The sequence below is a fragment of the Girardinichthys multiradiatus genome, chromosome 4 (genome assembly GCF_021462225.1).
Source record: "Girardinichthys multiradiatus isolate DD_20200921_A chromosome 4, DD_fGirMul_XY1, whole genome shotgun sequence".
NCBI classification, from domain to species: domain Eukaryota; kingdom Metazoa; phylum Chordata; class Actinopteri; order Cyprinodontiformes; family Goodeidae; genus Girardinichthys; species Girardinichthys multiradiatus.
The window spans coordinates 465,938-473,296 of record NC_061797.1 but is presented as its reverse complement, the minus strand read 5'-3'; the positions used below and the strand labels follow the sequence as shown (position 1 = coordinate 473,296).

Here is a 7,359-nt window from a genome sequence, read left to right as displayed (position 1 = left end):
AAAGGAGAACTAAGGAGCACTAGCTCTAGTGCAAGATGAACAAGCTCCAGTCTCATTCTCCACCTCCTCCACCGCCTCATCGTCTTCCTCCTCCTCCCTCTCCATTTTCTCCTCTTCCATCTCCCGGTACCCCTGTTGGTTGCCGTACCCCCGGTCGTCCTCGCACTCATCCTCATCCTTCACCTGCTCCTCCTATGACTTCTTCTCACACTCTTGTTCATCGTCGGCATCCTCCCGGTCGTCCTCGCACTCGTCTTCGTCCTTCTCCTTCAGCCCCTTGTATATGACTTCGTCGTTCCGGTTGTCCTCGTCGCGCTCCTGGCGTCCTCAGCATCCTCATCCTCCTTGTCCTCTGTCTTCTCCTCCTCCTCCTCCTCCGTCTTCAACACTTTTTCTTCTCTCTCGTTCTGTTCATCTGTATCCTCCCGTTTATCTTCCCCATCCACCTTCCGCAGCATGCGTGTACCCGGACCGTGACGCTTTCTCAAACGTGGCGGATGACAACATGAAGCTCGACGAAAACGGAGGAGGACGAAGCGAAAGGGTGAGGGACTACGAAGGTGAAGGACAAGGAGAAGAATGAAGGGAGCACGTGGACGGGCGAGAGGACGAGGAGGATGATCATGAGAACGGTGATAGAGGTTATGATTGTGGCGGTGGTGCAGCTCCGACTTCTTGGAGCTCTGCTGTCGCACCTCAATTCAACCAGGCTCCCGATCCCCTCGTGTTGGGATCTCACAGGAGGGGACCGACCCCGCGCGTGCTGGCCCTCGTGGTGGTCAATGTTTCCAATTTTATTTTGTGTGTTTGAGTGTTTTTAATATAAGTTGCTTTGGCTCATTTTTATTAGGCCCGAGCAGGAATCCTGCCTATTGTAATCGCAAGAATTCTTCTTTCTTTATTATTATTGTGCCAGGGACTTTTGGCGGGGCAATATGGGGACTTTGCCAAGCCCCTAGATGCACACGCTTTTACCCAAAATTGTCCCCTGCGTGAAATTTTTGTTCTTTAATGTTGTCGTCAGTGGGCGTGGCCAAACCACTTAGCCACGCCCCCAAACGTGAGATAGGCTGAACCATAAATTGTACAGATCTGAAATTCGGCACACTGGTAAAGCTCCTCAAACCAAGAAAGTTTTTTGGGGGTTATGCCCTAAAACGCACAGGAAGTCAAAGGCCGATTTTTGAACTTTTTTCACTTTTACTCACCTCGAACTTTAACAAACTCCTCCTGGACATTTTGAGCTATCGTCTTCATATTTAGTCAATATGCTGATAAGGCATGGGGGATTAAAAGTTATCAAGTTCAAGTTTTTGGCGATGTATGGGGGGACGTGGCCGGGGCACAAACTTGGCACGCTCAAAGTGAAAAGTTGTAATAACTTTCCCAAAGAAATGCCAAATCTCACCAACGTTGGCATGAAGGAGGACCTTCGGGTTCCCGACGATCTGATGGAGTCATATGCTGACATCATCAAAGCCACGCCCCCTGAGAACAGGAAGTCACTTTTTTCACATGGAAAGGTGCCTCTCTGCCCCTCTTGACCCAATCAACTTGAAAGTGTGTCAGAAGACACATAACTAGTGGGTCTAACTTTGTTTGAAGCACATTGACTTTTTGTAAAAGGGCGTGGCCGTGGTGGCGCGGCAAAGTTGGACGTCTCGCCATGGCCATACGTTTGGCTTTAATTTCCACATACATCATCTGATCTGTACCAAATTCAATGTGATTCATCCTTGTCCAGTCCCCAACTGAGATCTGATGACATAATTGGTGGGCGTTGCCTAATTCGTCCACAGCGCCCCCTAGAAAATTTTAAAAAATCAGCCCCAAGCCATGCTTTGACCGAGGAATCTGAAATTTGGTACACATATAAAACTTGTCAGGACCTACAAAAAAATCTCTAGGAGCATTGGTCCAAACCCAACAGGAAGTCGGCCATTTTGGATTGAACTTGCCATTTTGACCCTGTTTTGGCTGTTTCTAGCCCGCATATCTGAGCGAACTCCTCCTACAGGTTTTGACTTGGAGACTTGAAAATCACTCAGTATACTCTTAAGTCACTGGGGATCAAAGGTCATCAAAAGCTTTTTGCTACATGAAAGTATGTGGGCGTGGCTAAGCCTAAAAATCTGACTTCTCGTCATAAAGGACGAAATTGATATAGCTCCTACAAGGAAAGTCACAGAGACCTGAAACATACTGAGATTGATCTGCCTCTGGCCCTGAACAATATTCACTGATCAGATATTGACATCATCGAAGCCCCGCCCCCTCAGAACAGGAAGTGTCATGTTTTCCTTTAGAAAGTCAATTTTTGATGTTCTTCACCTAATCAATGTGAAGCTGTCCCAAGTAACAGATAATATGATGGTCTTAGACCATCGCCAGTACTGACTGCTTTAGCTGGAGGGTGTGGCTATCATGGCGTGGCGAATTCTGATGTCACGCCACGGCCATACGTTTGGCTCTAAATTACACATGCATGGGCCGATTCACTCCAAATTAAATATGGTTGATCTTTGACAACCCCCAAACAGCTCTATTGGATTATATTGGAATTTGGATGAACAGCGCCGCCTAGGACACTTCAAGGGTATATTTCCCTCATACATCATCGGATCCACTTGAAATGTACTATACATGATCATGACTTAATGATGGACATGTTGACACAGTCAACTGATGACATCATTTTAGCCCCGCCCACAAACAAACAAGTGAGTGCAGCTTCTGTCTGGAAGGTCCGATTTACTCCAAATTTTGAATGCTTCTTGCCAGACCAGAACTCTGCATGACCGAAGATCATATGACATGTCGCTCACAGTCCCCCTTAGTGGCGACATTTGGAATTAAACGGCGGCCTTGTTGGTGGTGTGCAGCCAGCGATGCCAGGCTCCCGCGGTCGCTGCACAGGCCGAGTTGCGCTGAGGTGCGAGGGCCTTCAAGGCTGCTTGCAGCTTTAATTATTGTTGTTGTTTTTTCTTAACTGAAGCGAAGTTCACGTAGTTATTCATGGTGTTTTCCTATATCAACAAACATGTGATGTACAGCTCTTTAAAGTTTTTTAAACTGTTATTCTTGAGAGCAGTTAAAATTAGGACCGGTGTTGTGGTTAGAAACTAAACTAATTGTTTTCTGGCTTTTAAGAAGTTTAAAACTTTTTTTTGTAAACTAAAAACTAAAAAAAACCAAAACCCTCTCTTTTCTATGTAGGAGGACACTGCATATGAGCTGTTTTTTGACAACAGCACTGCCAGCACCAACACCTCCGATGGATCTGTAGACCTAAACAGCCAAGAGCCGTGTGCCCGAGCACTCAGTGGTAACTTCAACAAGATCTTCCTCCCGACGGTTTACGGCTTAATATTCACCCTGGGCATCATCGGCAACGGACTGGTCATTCTCGTTGTGGGTTACCAGAAGACGGTCAAAACTACAACGGATAAGTACCAGCTCCATCTCTTCGTCGTCAACCTCCTGTTTGTCCTTACTCTGCCCTTTTGGCCAGGGGATGCTGTTGAAATGTGGCACTTTGGAGGCTTTCACTGCGTGTCGGTGCACGTGATCTACACAGTGAACCTACATGGGTTGGACAATGAAACTGAAACACCTGGTTTTAGACCACAATAATTTATTAGTATGGTGTAGGGCCTCCTTTTGCGGCCAATACAGCATCAGTTCATCTTGGGAATGATATATACAAGTCCTGCACAGTGGTCAGAGGGATTTTAAGCCATTCTTCTTGCAGGATAGTGGCCAGGTCACTACATGATACTGGTGGAGGAAAACGTTTCCTGACTTGCTCCTCCAAAACACCCCAAAGTGGCTCAATAATATTTAGATAGGGTGACTGTGCAGGCCATGGGAGATGTTCAACTTCCCTTTCATGTTCATCAAACCAATCTTTCACCAGTCTTGCTGTGTGTATTGGTGCATTGTCATCCTGATACACGGCACCGCCTTCAGGATACAATGTTTGAACCATTGGATGCACATGGTCCTCAAGAATGGTTCGGTAGTCCTTGGCAGTGATGCGCCCATCTAGCACAAGTATTGGGCCAAGGCCATGATATGGCAGCCCAAACCATCACTGATCCACCCCCATGCTTCACTCTGGGCATGCAACAGTCTGGGTGGTACGCTTCTTTGGGGCTTCTCCAACACCGTAACTCTCCCAGATGTGGGGAAAACAGTAAAGGCGGACTCCTCAGAGAACAATACATGTTTCACATTGTCCACAGCCCAAGATTTGCGCTCCTTGCATCATTGAAACTGACGTTTGTCATTGGCGTGAGTGACCAAAGGTTTGGCTATGGCAGCCCGGCCATGTATATTGACCCTGTGGAGCTCCCGACTGACAGTTGTGGTGGAAACAGGAGAGTTGAGGTGCACATTTAATTCTGCTGTGATTTGGGCAGCCGTGGTTTTATGTTTTTTTGATACAATCCGGGTTAGCACCCGAACATCCCTTTCAGACAACTTCCTTTTGCGTCCACAGTTAATCCTGTTGGATGTGGTTCGTCCTTCTTGGTGGTATGCTGACATTACCCTGGATACCGTGGCTCTTGATACATCACAAAGACTTGCTGTCTTGGTCACAGATGCGCCAGCAAGACGTGCACCAACAATTTGTCCTCTTTTGAACTCTGGTATGTCACCCATAATGTTGTGTGCATTTCAATATTTTGAGCAAAACTGTGCTCTTACCCTGCTAATTGAACCTTCACACTCTGCTCTTACTGGTGCAATGTGCAATCAATGAAGACTGGCTACCAGGCTGGTCCAATTTAGCCATGAAACCTCCCACACTAAAATGACAGGTGTTTCAGTTTCATTGTCCAACAGTAGCGTCCTGATCCTGGCTTTCGTCAGCTTGGACAGGTACTTGGCGGTTGTCCGTGCCACCGACAGCCAGGCCATGAGAAAGCTGTTGGCGAGCAGAGTGCTGGCAGCGTGGCTGCCTGCTGCCTGCTGCCATCCTGACCGTACCTGACCAGGTGTTTGCCCGAGTCCGGGATGTACAGGACGTAAGCTCTTCCGGCTACCTCTTCACAGAGGACAACGTGAAGAGCACGGGTTCCAGCGCAAGTTCCAGAGCGATCTGTCAGCACATCTACCCAGCAGAAAGCGGTCTGAAGTGGATGGTGGTTTTCCACTTCCAGCACATCCTGGTGGGCTGCGTCCTACCCGGAGTGGTCATCCTCGTCTGCTACTGTATCATCATCTCCAGTCTCTCCCAAGGAGCCAAGGGCCAAGAGCTGAAGAAGAAGAAGCCTGCTGGTTGTCCTACTGCCTCGGCATCTTCGTGGACACCCTTATGATGCTGAATGTCGTCGTATCCTCTGCGGGGTGCAGCGGGTGGTGGAGACATGGGTCTCCATCTCCAGGCGCTGGCCTACTTCCAGTGTTGCCTGAACCCTATACTTTATGCCTTCCTGGGTTCGAAGTTCAACCAAACTGCCAGGAGCACACTAGCAATCACCATCATCAGCAGCTGCCGCGGCTCCCCTGTCCACAGGGTCAAAGTCTTCCAGCGTTTGGTCGAGTTGACCAATGGTCGATGTTGGGAGTTTGTGGACTTTACACTCTCAGGGGAAATAACTTACTACATTTTGTACACATGGGCCTGCACCTGGGTCTTTGCATGCCTTGAAAACTGCAACTGTTTGTTTTTGTTACATTTCCTCGCATTTGTTTTTAAAGATATTTTTTCGGCACTAGTGGCCTTTATTTATTTATTTTTTGACAGTAGGCAGACAGGAAAGAGGGGTAGAGAGAGGGGGAGACATTCGGCAAATGTCACCGGGTCCGGGACTCGAACCTGGGACGGCCGCTTTGAGGACTGTAGCCTCTGTATATGGTCGCGCGCTTAAGGTATATTATAACCTGTCACACCCTGGAAGTGTATGTGGTGTAGATATTTATTTATTTACTTCTCCTGCTTTCCCAGAGGGGGTCAAGTTGGAACCCAGCTATGCTTTTCATTTTATTTTATTTTTTACCTCTCCCCGCTGTCTCAGAGGGGTCGGTTGGACCCTCGGTTATGTTTTTCATTTTATTTTATTCCTTTACCCCTCCCCGCTCATGTTTTTCTAGTTTCTGTTAGATTGTGTTTAAGAGTCTCTGTTTTGCTCCAGCCACGTTTTGTTCTTCGGTCAATTAATGTTATCCAGTTCACCTGCACCTAGTTAATCTGTCTTCTTGTTTCACCTGGTCACACTCCATATATACACACCTGTCCTGTTTATTCCTCGTGGAAACATTCTCAGATCATGCTCATTTCTTGTTTTCTGATCATGTCATGCCTGTCTCGCCTGCCCGTTTGTTGTTTTGTTCTTGCCTCCTGCTGTGAGTGAGATTTTTGTTTTTTTTTGTCATTAAATCCTTTTTCACTTACCATCACGCTGCCTGCTCGTCTCCATTCTGGGGTCCCGTTGCTCAAAGCCTTAACATTAGGTCTTCATTTCAGGGAGGAAAAGACTCTGTACAAGCACTGAGTAAGGACAGTGGGAGGGTTAAAAAAATAAAGAAATATATGCTATAGTGCATGTGAGGAGCCACAAACCCTTCCCCCTGGACCCGGGATGCATACAGAGGAGATCCGAGCCACAGACATCCAAAGGCCCCCCAGAGCACAGGAACCCCAGGAGAACCACCGCAGGCCCCCAGAGAAGAGCAGGGAGAGTCCCAGGTGAACCAACCAGCAGCCACAGTGCAGAAGCCCCAGGGAGCTGCAGTGACAAGCCCACAGGCCCTGCCGGCAGCCGTCTACGACCAAGCAGATCCAGCCATGGACCCAGAGACCTGAGGCCCTGGGACATATCACTCCCCAAGCAGAGGCCCGACAGAGCCCAGGGGTCCAGGCCCCAGCAAGCAGCCACTGGGAGTGAGCCAGCACACACCAAATCACCCAGCCCCGGAGACCGAGAACCACCGGTACACCGGCGGGCAGAGACACCAACCACCGGCAGGTAGTGTGGTGAGAAGAGAATAGGCCCCACATTTGATGGAGGGCCTAAACTGATCCAGGAGAGGGAGCAGCCAAAGACCCAACCTGGCACAAAAAACAGGCACACACAGTCACAATCACACATTCCCACCCTCATGCGTACACATAAAAACACTCACACCCACGAACCCAACGTAAAGACAAACAATGGATGTCGTACACTCACTCACACACCCCATACAAACTCTATGCTCCCAGGTCCAGGTGCCAATACCCCCTAGGGACAACCAGCCCATGGACCCAGGAGGTGGTCCCCTTCTCTCCGGGGGTCGAGACAGGCAGACCGCCCCAGCACCTGAACCTGGTCTGGGCTAGCCCAGGCCCGTGCCTGAACCTGAGCGACCCCA

General features: G+C 48.7%; 1 pseudogene; it reads left to right on the top strand.

Annotated features, from left to right (window-relative positions):
* Positions 1-505: 505 nt before the first annotated feature.
* Positions 506-6,191, top strand: LOC124867107 (annotated as a pseudogene).
* Positions 6,192-7,359: the final 1,168 nt, after the last annotated feature.